At 42.5% G+C, this 12974-nt stretch overlaps 1 protein-coding gene across 2 annotated transcripts in view; it reads left to right on the forward strand.

The window, feature by feature from the left end:
• The window catches only part of MSRB3 (methionine sulfoxide reductase B3), a 251039-nt gene that overhangs the window by 181233 nt on the left and 56832 nt on the right, over positions 1–12974 (forward strand). The gene's annotated exons all lie outside the window — the stretch shown is intronic.

Below are 12974 nucleotides of genomic sequence, written 5' to 3' on the forward strand. Positions count from 1 at the left end.
TAGAAATAGGTTGGAATACGAAACATAGTTTGCCTTTATTTACCAGAGACTTTCTGGGAGTTTGCCTGTCTCTGTACGCTGTGTAGCAGAGTGGCATGTTTTCTGTCCCTCTACTCTCCCCTCATGTCACTGGTTTTAAGAAGACTATTAGCTTTGGAGCCAACGGGCTGCTAACAGCCAGTGACACTGACATTGGGAGGAGCCTAGGGGAGCTGAGACACTAGTTCCCCATTAGGTCAGCTCTCTACTTGTGATTGACAGCAGGCAATGGGTGGAGTCTATAGCCATCATACACTCCACACTCCTTTCCTTCATATACTGCTTAACATCATACCCTCTGCTTACTTTTCATTTGCATACTGCCTTTCACCATACCTTCTGCACCTACTGCATTCCTTCATCCCCTTCAACACTCCTCTCTTACACATAATATCTGTCCTCATACCCTAAGCACATTCTGGCCATTGACATACACACCACAATACTATACTCCATACTGCTCAATGTCATAGCCTCCTTGCATATGTCTCACACATACTGACCTGCATGCATTATTTTCTTGCGCATACTGGTACCTGACATACTCTCTTGCACATTTCCCTTGTTGGTGCACCTTCCCAACTATTCTCTTGCACATTGGCTCCTGCCGCTGTCAAATTCTGTGACAAGGGTGGGGGCGGGGCTGAGCTGCACTGTCTGTGTCAATAGACAGTCCACATAAGTGCCCCCATAGAAAGCAACTTTCTATAGGGGCACTAGTCAAAAAGAAGGATCCTGGAGCGCCGGTAGGGGACCCGAGTAAAGGAGGATCATGGCTGCTCCGTGCAAAACTACTGCGCAGAGCAGGTAAGTATAACATGTTTGGTATTTTCATACAAAAAAAAAAAAAAGCTTTAATATCACTTTAACCACTTATCCCTACATCGCCACTTGACAACAAGTGGTTGTACCAGGATGATGCCTCTAGCTAGAGGCATCATCCCTGTACCGTTGTTTAGAGCCGGCGGCTCGGGAGGACGTTCCCCCTCCTCCTGCCGCCTTCTGCGGCTCTGCCTGAGTCCCGATCTAAGCCAGATGCGGCTTTGATCGTGTCTCCGATGACGTAACCCAAAGGCGACGTCCATGACGTCACATCCGGGTTACTTGGCTGCTAAAGGCGGCAGTTTCAAAAAGTGAATGTATTCAAAAATGCAGTTTTCGGCGTTTTGAATACATGGAAGTGTAGTGGAGGGGTCTCCATAAAGAGTACCTGTCACCACATATTGCTGTCACAAGGGATGTTTACATTGCTTGTGACATCAATAAAAGTGATCAGATTTTTTTTTTTCTAAAAAAAACCTGTGTTAAAATAAAAAAAAATAAAAAAAGTTTTAGCCACCCCCGTCGCCGTGAGCTCGGACACGAAAGAAAACGTATATGAAAGTCGTGCCGCGAATGAAATCGCTGTTCAAACCACACATGTGAGGTATCGCCGCGATCACCAGAGCGTGAGCAATAATTAAAAAAAAAGAGCTATACTCTAACTCTAAAGTGGTTCAAAAATTTTAAAGCATCGCCTATGGAGATTTTTATTGACCGTAGTTTGTCACCATTCCACGGGTGTGTGCAATTTTAAACTGTAACATGTTGGGTATCTATTTACTCGGCGTGACATCATCTTTCATAATATATTAAAAACATGGGCTAAATTTACTGTTTACTTTTTTTAAATGCAGTGAAATGGGATTTTTCTTAATTTTTCCAAAAAAATGGCGTTTGAAAGACCGCTGCACAAATACCGCATGACAAAAAATATGGCATTGACCGCCATTTTATTCTCCAGGGTCTTTGCTAAAAAAATATATATAATGTTTGGGGGTTCTAAGTAGTTTTCTAGCAAAAAAATACTGATTTTAACTTGTAAATAAAAAGTGTCAAAAATAGGCTCGGTCCTTAAGTGGTTAAACTTGCTGATTTCAAGCAGAACTTATAATTCTACAATCTACATGCAGAATTCTGTAATTTAGCAGTTCTAAATCCCACAGAAAAGAATTGCTTATATATACCCAGGTATCATTCTGTAATCTATTGCTTAGAAAAACAAACTTCACTACCTAAAGTAGCTATTTCTTATGTGTAGCATAATAAATTTGTCAGCATATGAATTTGCTAACTTTAACTGCTGATAGGTGCACACTCCTGGACTGTTATCCTAAACCATTATTTACTTACTTGGCAAGTCACTGACCTGGAACAACCTTGTCCATACAGGTGTAGACATATGCACTATATTGTCAAAAGTATTGGGATGCCTGCCTTTACACACACATGAACTTTAATGGCATCCCGGTCTTAATCCGTGGAGTTCAATATTGAGTTGGCCCACCCTTTGCAGCTATAACAGCTTCAACTATTTTGAAGTTGAAGTAGAATAAAGTTATTTATAACTAAAACCATCCTGCCATTGCTAAAAACTGGTATTGGAAAATCAAAGGTTTTGATGACTGCTAAACAGATACACTATAATATCAAAAGTATTGGGACACCTGCCTTTAAACGCACATGAACTTAATTGGCATCCCAGTCTTGGTCTCCAGGGTTCAATATTGAGTTGGCCCACCCTTTGCATCTATAACAGCTTCAACTTTTCTGGGAAGGCTGTTCACAAGGTTTAGGAGTGTGTCTGTGGGAATGTTTGACCATTCTTCCAGAAGTGCATTTGTGAGGTCAGGCACTGATGTTGGCACTGACGCCCCCTTCCGTGCCGGCTTGTGTCCTCTATCTGCTGTGAAGACGCGGGACGCCGCGATCGTAGCTGCAGACTTTTACATGTTTGATGTGCCTGTTTGTCTCTACAATCTTGTAAGTAGCCTCTTTTTAATAAACTTGCATGTGTCAATTTTACGGGATTACGCTATGGTCTTTTGTTATATATCCCCTATATACATTGCATCTATCTGGTTATCTGGATATATTGTGGAGACTGGACCTCCCAGGTACTGAGCTTGAACCCATCGTCTTATCTACATGCTCGTGAGGCCATTTCATTAATTTGATTGGCCATACTGGTCTGGTAAGCTGCTCCCTATAATATTTGCACAGTGGTGTCCCCTACTTACACTTCCCTGTGGTTGCCTCATGTGAAGTTTTGGAAATAAGTTTACCTTTCCTGGATGAATATTCACAATTTAATTTTATTGGGACTTTTTGAGCACTTTATGGACTTTCTTTGGATTTTCTATCACTATTTGTGTTATATATATTTATTATTTTTTTTTATATGACATGTATTTTTTGTTTATCATATTCACATGTGGTTTAATTAGTTTAGCGCTGCACTATTTTTACTTTTTATTACTTTGGATCACTGTCTGTTTGGTCTAGTGTCAGCAGTTTGTTTAAGATTTCTTTCCCTCACTCCACTCAATATTTTTTTAGCACAAAAATTCCCTATTGTTTTTTAGTCAGTGGATTGTGTGTTCAGTCAGTTTAGTGCAGTCAGTGTAGTGTAGTGCTGTGCTGTGATTTTTGTGTAATACAGTGTAGTGATGCCACTGAAGTGTTAGTGTATACAACACGTCTGTGTAACCCCTTTGATCCCATTTTTTTTGTTGATATTTTTATTTTTTTGTAGCATCAGGTTCTGTTGCTGCATTATTAGTACTCCCCCATCTGTGTCGCAGGTGCTATTCCTTCTGCGTCAGTAGTTTTTCTTTTTTTTCTATTTTTTTTTTTAATTTTTGCTGCGCAGCAGCACTAATAATATTTAGGGCATAACTGCTGTCCTCCCTTCTGCATCGCAGGTGTTCCTCTTTCTGCGTCAGCAGTTGTTTTCTTTTCTTTCTTTTTGGGCACAGCAGCACTAATATTATTTGGGGTATAATTGCTGTCCCCCGTTCTGCGTTGTAGGTGTTCAACTTTCTGCATCAGCAGTGGTTTCCTTTTTTTTTTTTTTTTTTTTTCTGCAGAAGCACTTAAAATATTTAAGGCATTATTGGTGTTCCTCCATTTTGCATTGCAGGCATTCCTCCTCTGCCTCTAGAGAGAGGGGTGCCAATGACAGACAAGAATCTAGCAGCCATGTTCCCCCAGCTGCAGCATACTGTCAAGTTTGCTCCTGTGACGAGGAGGGAGGGGATGATGAGGTCACTGGCTGTACTTGGGTGCCTCAAAGAACAGAGGAGGAAAGTGATGAGGAGGAGAAAGAGGCACAACTCCAACGAGGCAGGATGTCCTCCAGGGGCCGGCTTAAGGACAGCCACCCTATTGCATCACACCACAGAGCTCCACAGGTGCAAGGTGCTACTGACTCCCCGCTGACTTCCAAAAGTTCATTGGTTTGGGCTTTTTTTCAACAAATGTGCAGCAGACCACAGCGTAGCTGTTTGCAATCTCTGTCTGAAGTGGATCAAGCATGGCCAGAACACCAGCCGCTTGGGCACCACATGCTTGCCAAGTCATATGATGACCTGCCATGCAGTACATTGGCAACAGCATCTGAAAGACCCACATCATAAAAAAATGCAGACTTCTCCTTGCCCCTCATCTGGGATATCTACCCCTTCTATACCTCAAGTCTTCTCAAAAACCTGCACTGAGAGGGATAATGGTATAGCAATGGGTGCCACAGGTACTTGCACCCAATCTGCTAGCAGTACACCACTTGTTGATTTCACTAGGCAAATTTCCCTACCCCAGTTTCTTAACGTAAAAAAAATACTGTCCCAGGCATCCACATGCTCAGAGTCTAAATTCTAGCTTGGCTGAATTGCTAGCACTACAACTGCTGCCTTTTCATCTGGTAAACTATGCCCCCTTTTGTGAATTTGCGCGAAATGTGCTGTACCACAGTGGCAGGTTCCAAAAAGGAATTTCCTTTTACATAAGGCCATTCCAGCTCTGTACCATCATGTGGAAGGCAATGTTTTGGCCCTGTTGGACAGCAAGGTTCACATTACTACTGACTTGGTAGTACTGGGTAACTCTGCTGGCAGCTGGGAAGGATGCAGGATAGGGTTCAGTGCTGGAGCTTGTTCCACCACCACGCCTCCAAAAAGCTGGTGGTGATTCTGCCACATCTGTCCCTCCTCTTCTTCTTCCTCTATGGCCTCTTCTGCTGAATTGTCCTCTGAACCAGCAGTGCTCCCTAAGCGTTCAAGGGGCTATGCAAGCAGTCAGGCAAAAAAATGCCATGCGGTGCTTCAGTTGGTCTGTCTAGGGGACAAGAGCCACACCGGGCCAGAGATTCTATCAGCTCTGCAGGGGCAGGCTCAGAGGTGGTTGATGCCATGGCAGCTTGAGCCAGGAATGGCTGTATGTGACAATGGCACCAACCTTCTAACCGCCCTCTTACAGGGACACTTGGCACATGTCCCATGCTTGGCACATGTCCTGAATTTGATGGTGCAGCATTTCTTGAGCAGATACCCAGGCTTACAAGATCTTCTGAGGCAGGCCAGAAAAGTCTCTTTGCCATTTCTGGTGGTCATACAATGCCAGTGCTTGGCTGGTTGACATTCAACGGGAATTCAACCTGCCCACCAACCGCCTCATTTGTGACATGCCCACCTGGTGGAACTCAACGTTGGCAATGCTGCAGCAGCTGCACATGCAGCAGAGGGCCATCAATGAGCACCCGTGTGAGTATGGCACAAGAACAGGCTCAGGGGAGCTTGGCTTCTTTTTGCCACGCCAATGGCTGCTGATAAAGGATGCATGCACTGTCTTGTCAACATTTGAGGAGGCCACAAGGATAGTGAGCCGAAACAGTGCATGCAATCAGTGACACTATCCCTCTAGTCTTCCTGCTGGAGCACATGCTTTGTGAAATCATGGCTAGGGCACTTGATACAAAACAGCGGGAGGAAGAGGAGGACTTCCTTTACCCTCAAGGCCCCCTTTATGCAGATACAATTCCTGCAGAGCCACAAAATGCACAGGAGGAAGATTAGGATTGTGGCAGCATGGATGTAGAGGATAACATACCGCAGTCTTCAAGGGATGGTTTTCATTCCCCAGGATGTTGTATGTGGCTGGGGAGAGGTAGTTCCTGACAATGTCATCCTTAGTGACCCAGAGGACTCTGAATTTTGTGCTTCCCTTCTTGATTCACGTTACAAGGGTAAAGTTGCAGAGCTCATCCTGCCTTAGCAGAGGGAACAGAGGATAGGAAATCTTGAGGACGCCTTGAAGAAAAATTTGTGTAACACCTTTCCAGACACTTGGAGGTTACCATTTCCTGCACAATGTGTTTCTAAGGCTTCGTTCGGTCTAAGGAAGAGCGGTGGAGAACACAGCTGGCTGACAGATGCCTTTAAACAATTCTTTAGTCCGCAGCGCCCAGGGCTGTTAGGTTTAAGCAACCATCAGCAGCGTCTGCATCATATGTCACAGGATTATCTAGGGGTATGTCACAGGATTATCTAGGGGCAAGAGCAGACTTGGAGACCTTTCCAACTGAGCATCCACAGGGTTACTGGGTCCTGAGGATGGACCACTGGCCAGAACTTGCTCATTATGCAATTGAGCTACTGGCCTGTCCTGTTTACAGTGTGCTTTCTGAACAGACATTCAATGCTGCTGGAGGTTTTGTGACAGATTATAAGAGTGCGTCTGTCCACAGACTCCGTTGATCGGCTGACATTTAACAAAATGAATCAGTCCTGGATCGACAGCAGCTATCAAGCCCCTAATGCTGATGTAGCTGATTGAATTTGCTAGGGATCGGGAATCCCTTGAAGAGTACCTATGCTGCCTATCCTATTCCTGAATCTTGATTATGCTAGCTTCCAATAACGTTTTTGGTTTAGGGCACCATCAAAACTCAAGGCCGAATTTTTCTGCACCTGTTTGACAGGTGCATGCAATGTAAAATTTGTTTTCCAGTTTTTAACAGCAGGTCCCATCCTGTGCCCAGTAAGAGTAACTATGAGGGGTTAAAGTGTTCAGGCACCAGGGATGGGAGAATGGTTTGGGCCGAGCATAAGTTTGACCTGAACATTGCCCATTCAAGGTGCTCGCTTAAAACCTGAAATTTGTCAGCATTTAGCAAGATGTTCACCCAAGGAGCGCACAGTCAATAGGTTGTTAATGCTTCCCTGCTGAGAGCTGAATTTAAAAAAATAATTGTAAAGAAAAATGTAAATTAAAAAAAATTGGGTTAAAAACAGCATGGGGGGACCCTTTGGGTCTGGTATGTTTTTTAAGGGGAACCCCATGACATAATTAAGAAAAAAAGGGCGTGGGGTCCCCCCCAAAAATCTATACCAGGCCCTTTGGGTCTGGTATAGATTTAAAGGGGAACTCCACACCAAAATTTAAAAAAATGGTGTGGGTGCCCCCGAAAATCCATACCAGGTCCTTTGGCCATACCCTGCCCCTTGCCTATATAAGAACTGTCAAAGCGCAGATCGGGCAGACGACAAGAGGCCTACCAAGAGGTGGAGCATTTTTTCTTTTTATATTTTCTGGGCCCAGCAGGCGTCGTGATTGACATCGAGGGACACTATTTTTTTCTTTTTTCATAAAGAACTTGTCAAAAACTGTTTCCTGTGTTTCTTACTTTTTAAAATTTTTTTTGGTAAATGGGTTGGGGTGCGATCTATCCGATACCCATTCACGTGGGGGGTGGGATCTGAGGGCCCCGATGTTAAAGGGGGCTTCCAGATTCCGATAAGCCAACCACCCGCAGATCCCGCCAACCATAGCCCAGGGTTGTCAGGAAGAGGCCCTTGACCCCATCAGCACCCACTCCCCCATGCTGAGGGCATGTGTCCTAGTATTATTCAGGAGGGGGGTGCTCGCTCGTCCCCCCCTTTTCTAACCTGCCAGGCTGCATGCTCGGATAAGGGTCTGGTATTGATTTTGGGGGGATCCTACGCCGTTTTTTTTTTTTTTTATTTTGGTGTGGTGTTCCCCTTAAAATTATACCAGACCCGAATGGCCTGGTATGGACTGGGGGGAGGACCCTATGCTGTTTTTTTATTTATTTATTTTTTATCTGTATTGCCGGGAGCTGGCTAAACATTACAGCTGCAAGCAAGTTTAAATGACATTTGACTTTAAGCATCATTAAAATCACTGCTCCTTTAAAAATGATTGCTTTAAAAAAAATGTTTTTGTCATTGATACATGTCCTCCAGAGCAGTACCCAGGTCCCCGTACACTTTTTATGGCAATAACTTGCATATAGGCCTTTAAAATTATGACTTTTGATTTTTCATGTTCGTGTCCCATTGACTTTAAAGGAGTTTGCATGTTCGCTAAAACTTATTCCCTGTTCGAGATTTTCTGGTGCGAAGCGAACAGGGGGGTCTTTGGCCCATCCCTAGTTGTGAACTATCAGTGTGTGTGCACTATGATAGTTTAGAGATAGTGGCTGTCATTGTCAGTCAAGGTATTAGATAAGTGGCTTGGAACCAGTCAGTACAATTCCTGATCATGAGATCACCATGGCTGCCATGAAATGCAGGCTGGAGGTTTGTTTGCCGATAAGTATGCATTCACCCTCCTTATTTTTGTTTTGTTTCATAAGCCACCCTACAACTAAAATCCCTGCATCTATAGATGTCCATGTTCTAACAATAACCGATCTAGTCCTGTAAAGAAGAAATCAGTATACTTACCTTTTTTGAAGCCGATCCTCCCTGATCCCATGCTGTGCTGTCAGCCGTGGTTTCGCTGTAGAGGCGGGTGCGAAGGACACAGCTGACAACGGAAGCCCCATAGTAAGTCTATGGGTGACATCACATTCATTTAACAGGCGTTAAAAATTTGCTAGGTATGGTCCTTGTGCACCCATTATGTATGAAGGAAGGTTTAAGGACCGTTAACTGAGTTCAAGGAGAAGAAAAAAAAGAAGAAGGGGCAGAATGGTAAGGGAGAAGAATAAAGAGTAGAGGAGTGATGCTTCGGAGAAGGGGGGGGGGGATTGATGGTAAGACAGGAGGGACAGGTGGGGAAGGTTGCCTTGGGGGAGCTGAGTGCAATGGGACAATGAATGCATATGAGGAAAAGAAAACAGGGAATAACAGCTCTCTGATCCCCTGAGTCTGCCGGATTGCAAGATATCTGCAGTAGATATCCCTCTTAAGTTATACTGCCTGGCCAAAAAAAAAGGTCACACACCTTGGACCACTTTTAGGTTTGATTATTGCATGAATTTACTGTGGCATTGTTTCAAAAAGCTTCTGCAATGTCACAAATTTTATTTCCGTCTAGTGTTGCAATAAATTTTCACCAAGATCTTGTATTGATGAAGAGAGAGTCGGACCACTGCGCAAAGCCTTCTCCAGCACATCCCAAAGATTCTCAATGGGGTTAAGTTCTGGACTCTGTGGTGGCCAATCCAAGTGTGAAAATGATGTCTCATGCTCCTTGGAACCACTCTTTCACAATTTGAGCCCGATGAATCCTGGCATTGTCATTTTGGAATATGCCCGTGCCATCAGGGAAGAAAAAAATTCCATTGATGGAATAACCTGGTCATTCAGTATATTCAGGTAGTCAGCTGACCTCATTCTTTGGGCACATGAAGTAACTATCCAATAGGATAGTTACTGCATGCTTAATTTAGTTAGTTGCTTAATTAAGTCGAGGTGGTGACTTTTTTTTTTTTTTTTGGCCAGGCCGTGTATATGCGATATACTCATACTCCTGCGCAAATCCATTCTCCTTTTTTTTCTGTTTTATTAGGCCTCCTGTGTCTTGATGGTTTTGTATTCAGGAGTGGTTTAAAAGTGCAGCCAGAAAAATGTTTTACAAATAAATATCTGAAAAGTATGGCGTGCATTTGTATTCAGCCCCCTTTACTCTGATGCCCTTAACTAAAATCAAGTGGAACCAATTGCTTCCAGAAGACATCTAATTACTAAACAGAGTCCATCTGTTTGTAATTTAATCCCAATATAAATACAGCTGTTCTGTGAAGCTGTCAGAGGTTTGTTAGAGAACCTTAGTGAACAAACAGCATCATGAAGGATAAGGAATACACCAGACAGGTCAGGGATAAAGTTGTGGAGATGTTTAAAGCAGGGTTAGGTTATAAAAACATATCCCAAGCTTTGAACATCTCACGGAGCACTGTTTAATCCATCATCCCAAAATGGAAAGAGTATGGCACAACTGAAAACCTACTGAGCCATGGCCGTCCACCTAAGATGATAGGCCAGGCAAGGAGAACAATAATCAGGGAAGCAGCTAAGAGGCCCATGTTAACTCTGGAGGAGCTGCAGAGATCCACAGCTCAGGTGGGAGAATATGTCCACAGGACAACTATTAGCCGCGCACTACACAAATCTGGTCTTTATGGAAGAGTGGCAAGAAGAAAGTTATTGTTTAAAGAAAGCCATAAGAAGTCCTGTTGCAGTTTGAGAGAAGTCATGTGGGGGACACAGCAAACATGTGGAAGAAATTGCTCTGGTCAGATGAGACCAAATTTTTGCTTTTTGGCCTAAAAGCAAAACGCTATGTGTGGCAGAAAACTAACACTGCTCATCACCCTGAATACACCATCCTCACTGTGAAACATGGTGGGCGCAGCATCATGTTGTAGGGATGCTTTTCTTCAGCAGGGACAGGGAAGCTGGTCAGAGTTGATGGGAAGTCGGATGGAGCGAAATACCGGGCAATCTTCGAAGAAAACCTGTTGGAGTCTGCCAAAGCTTTGAGACTGGGACAGAGGTTGACCTTCCAGCTGGGCAACAACCCTAAACATATAGTCAGAGCTACAATGGAATGGTTTACAACAAAGCAGATTCATGTGTTAGAATGGCCCAGTCAAGTCAAAGTCCAGACCTAAATCCAATTGAGATTGCTGTTCACATACACTCTCCATCCAATCTGACAGAGCTTGAGCTATTTTGCAAAGTAGAATCGGCAAATATGTCACTGTCTAGATGTGCAAAACTGGTAGAGACATACCCAAAAAGACTTGCAGCTGTAAATGCAGGGAAAGGTGGTTATACAAAGTATTGATCCAGTTTGGCTGAATACAAATGCACGTCAAACTTTTTAGATATTTATTTGGAAAAAATTTGGAAAACCATTTATCATTTTCCCTCCACTTAACAATTCTGTGCTACTTTGTGTTGGTCTATCACATAAAATCCCCAAAAAATACATTAACGTTTTTAGGTGCAACATGACAAAATGTGGAAAATTTCAAGGGGTTTGAATACTTTTTCAAGGCACTGTATGCATGATTGACCTTCATGAAAGGATTGGCTTGGCTTTTATATTGATCACTGCATAATTTAAATAGTCTCATTAGTAGCTGAAAATCAAATGACATATATCATGGGTGAAGGTAAGCTCAGGACAATCATATGAAGACTTGGTATACAACAGGCTTGATCAGACAAAGATCTCATTAAGATTATGCACCTTTTGTCAACATCTGTGTTACTAACCACAAAGGCAAACTGTTCTATGCAACATTATAGTTTCCTCTTTCACCTTTTTATCAACTGTAGCCAACTAAAACACTGGAAAGCCTTTGTGGAAGATTGTGGGTGCTAAAACTGATGAAAAACAAGTTCCTTGTAAACACAGGATATCTGGTTTGTGTTTTGTAAACTCTGTAAATGACATTCTACATTAATGCAGAAACTCACTGATCTGTCAGAAACTGAAATGCGGAATGTACAGAAACATCCATCTGAAGAATCAGTGTTATTGAATAATGTATAGAATTTGGTCTTTCAAATTGTCCATTCATATAGCCATTCATGTACTTCAGTAAAGTTATATTTTGAGAGATATTCTGATGTCCAGTTGTGAAATTTGTTTTTTACCAGTGAACTTCAAGGCTTTGTACTTGAATTCACTTTCAGTTCCCCTTTTAACAGCCCATGCGGCTTGGCAAAGAAATTTCTGTGGCCACTGTGTATAGATATCCCTTAGAGGTAGAACAGGGTGGCCACTGACCTATTATTTGCAGCAACATTTACAGGCTACGTAGTGGACGTTACTTAATGGGCCGATCATGTTTTCCTAAATCTCTCACCTGATGAGAGTCTGTATTACTAGTCTACAATCCAGCAGCTTGGCAGAACAGAACTTGTGTAAAAGAAAACACCAGACAGGCATATTCTAGATGGCTGCATTTCAGTTTACCATGTATAGCACTTGAAAAACTTTCAGCTCTTTTTTCTAGATTTAAATTTTAAATGATCAATTTGTAAAACAACCCATTCAACGTAAAATAGAAATGAAAGGCAAATAATTTTTGTATAGAAATAAAAAAAAACATTATAAATACCTGTTTTTCCCATTTTTATAAGTGATCAGATTCTCTTTTCATAAAAGTTAGGGGCAGAAGAAGCAGCAGAACACTGATCCTCCCACTGAATGGCTGTGCGGGCTGTGGGAAGGGGGCATGTCATGACAAGTCTGATCATTGGAGAAGAGTACACTGAGTTCCCAGCATAGCTAGAGGACTGACTATGGTGTGCTCTCCTGCTTAGTGTGGTCAGTTTTTAATAGGAAAGCAGAGGGATTGGCAGAAACACCAGGGATTTCACAAAAAAGAAAGCAATACTTTCTCATACAAGTACATGGTATGGCAGGCACATTTGAGAAATATGAAGTGTTGGGGTAACAAACCCTTTAAGCTTCCATTTCAGTACTTATATATTTCTGTTATTCACTAATGGATTATAAATGATTTGCTGTTACGGGGATAGATATTGTCAAAAACGATGATGGTGTCAACATACTCTAATGTAGCTCCTTACAAATACTGCTTATTGCAGATTATGATTACTGGTTATTACATTCTCTTTTTTGCTGCTACATCTATACATACATGTGCATGTACACGTACAGGTATAACTAACTCTGCTGTTACATGCATGGCTGTTGGCAAAGTTGGCATTTCTAATGCTTGCTAATGATTTAAAAGCATCCTCTGTGCTGTTGATCATATTCAAGTGCTTGTGGCTCAATTAAAATCCCCTATGAGTTAAAAGCCAAATATTCATAAGTACATGTGAGCA

This window comes from Pelophylax lessonae (assembly GCF_965119305.1).
Source record: "Pelophylax lessonae genome assembly, chromosome: 4".
In the NCBI taxonomy this organism is placed as follows: Eukaryota; Metazoa; Chordata; class Amphibia; order Anura; family Ranidae; genus Pelophylax; species Pelophylax lessonae.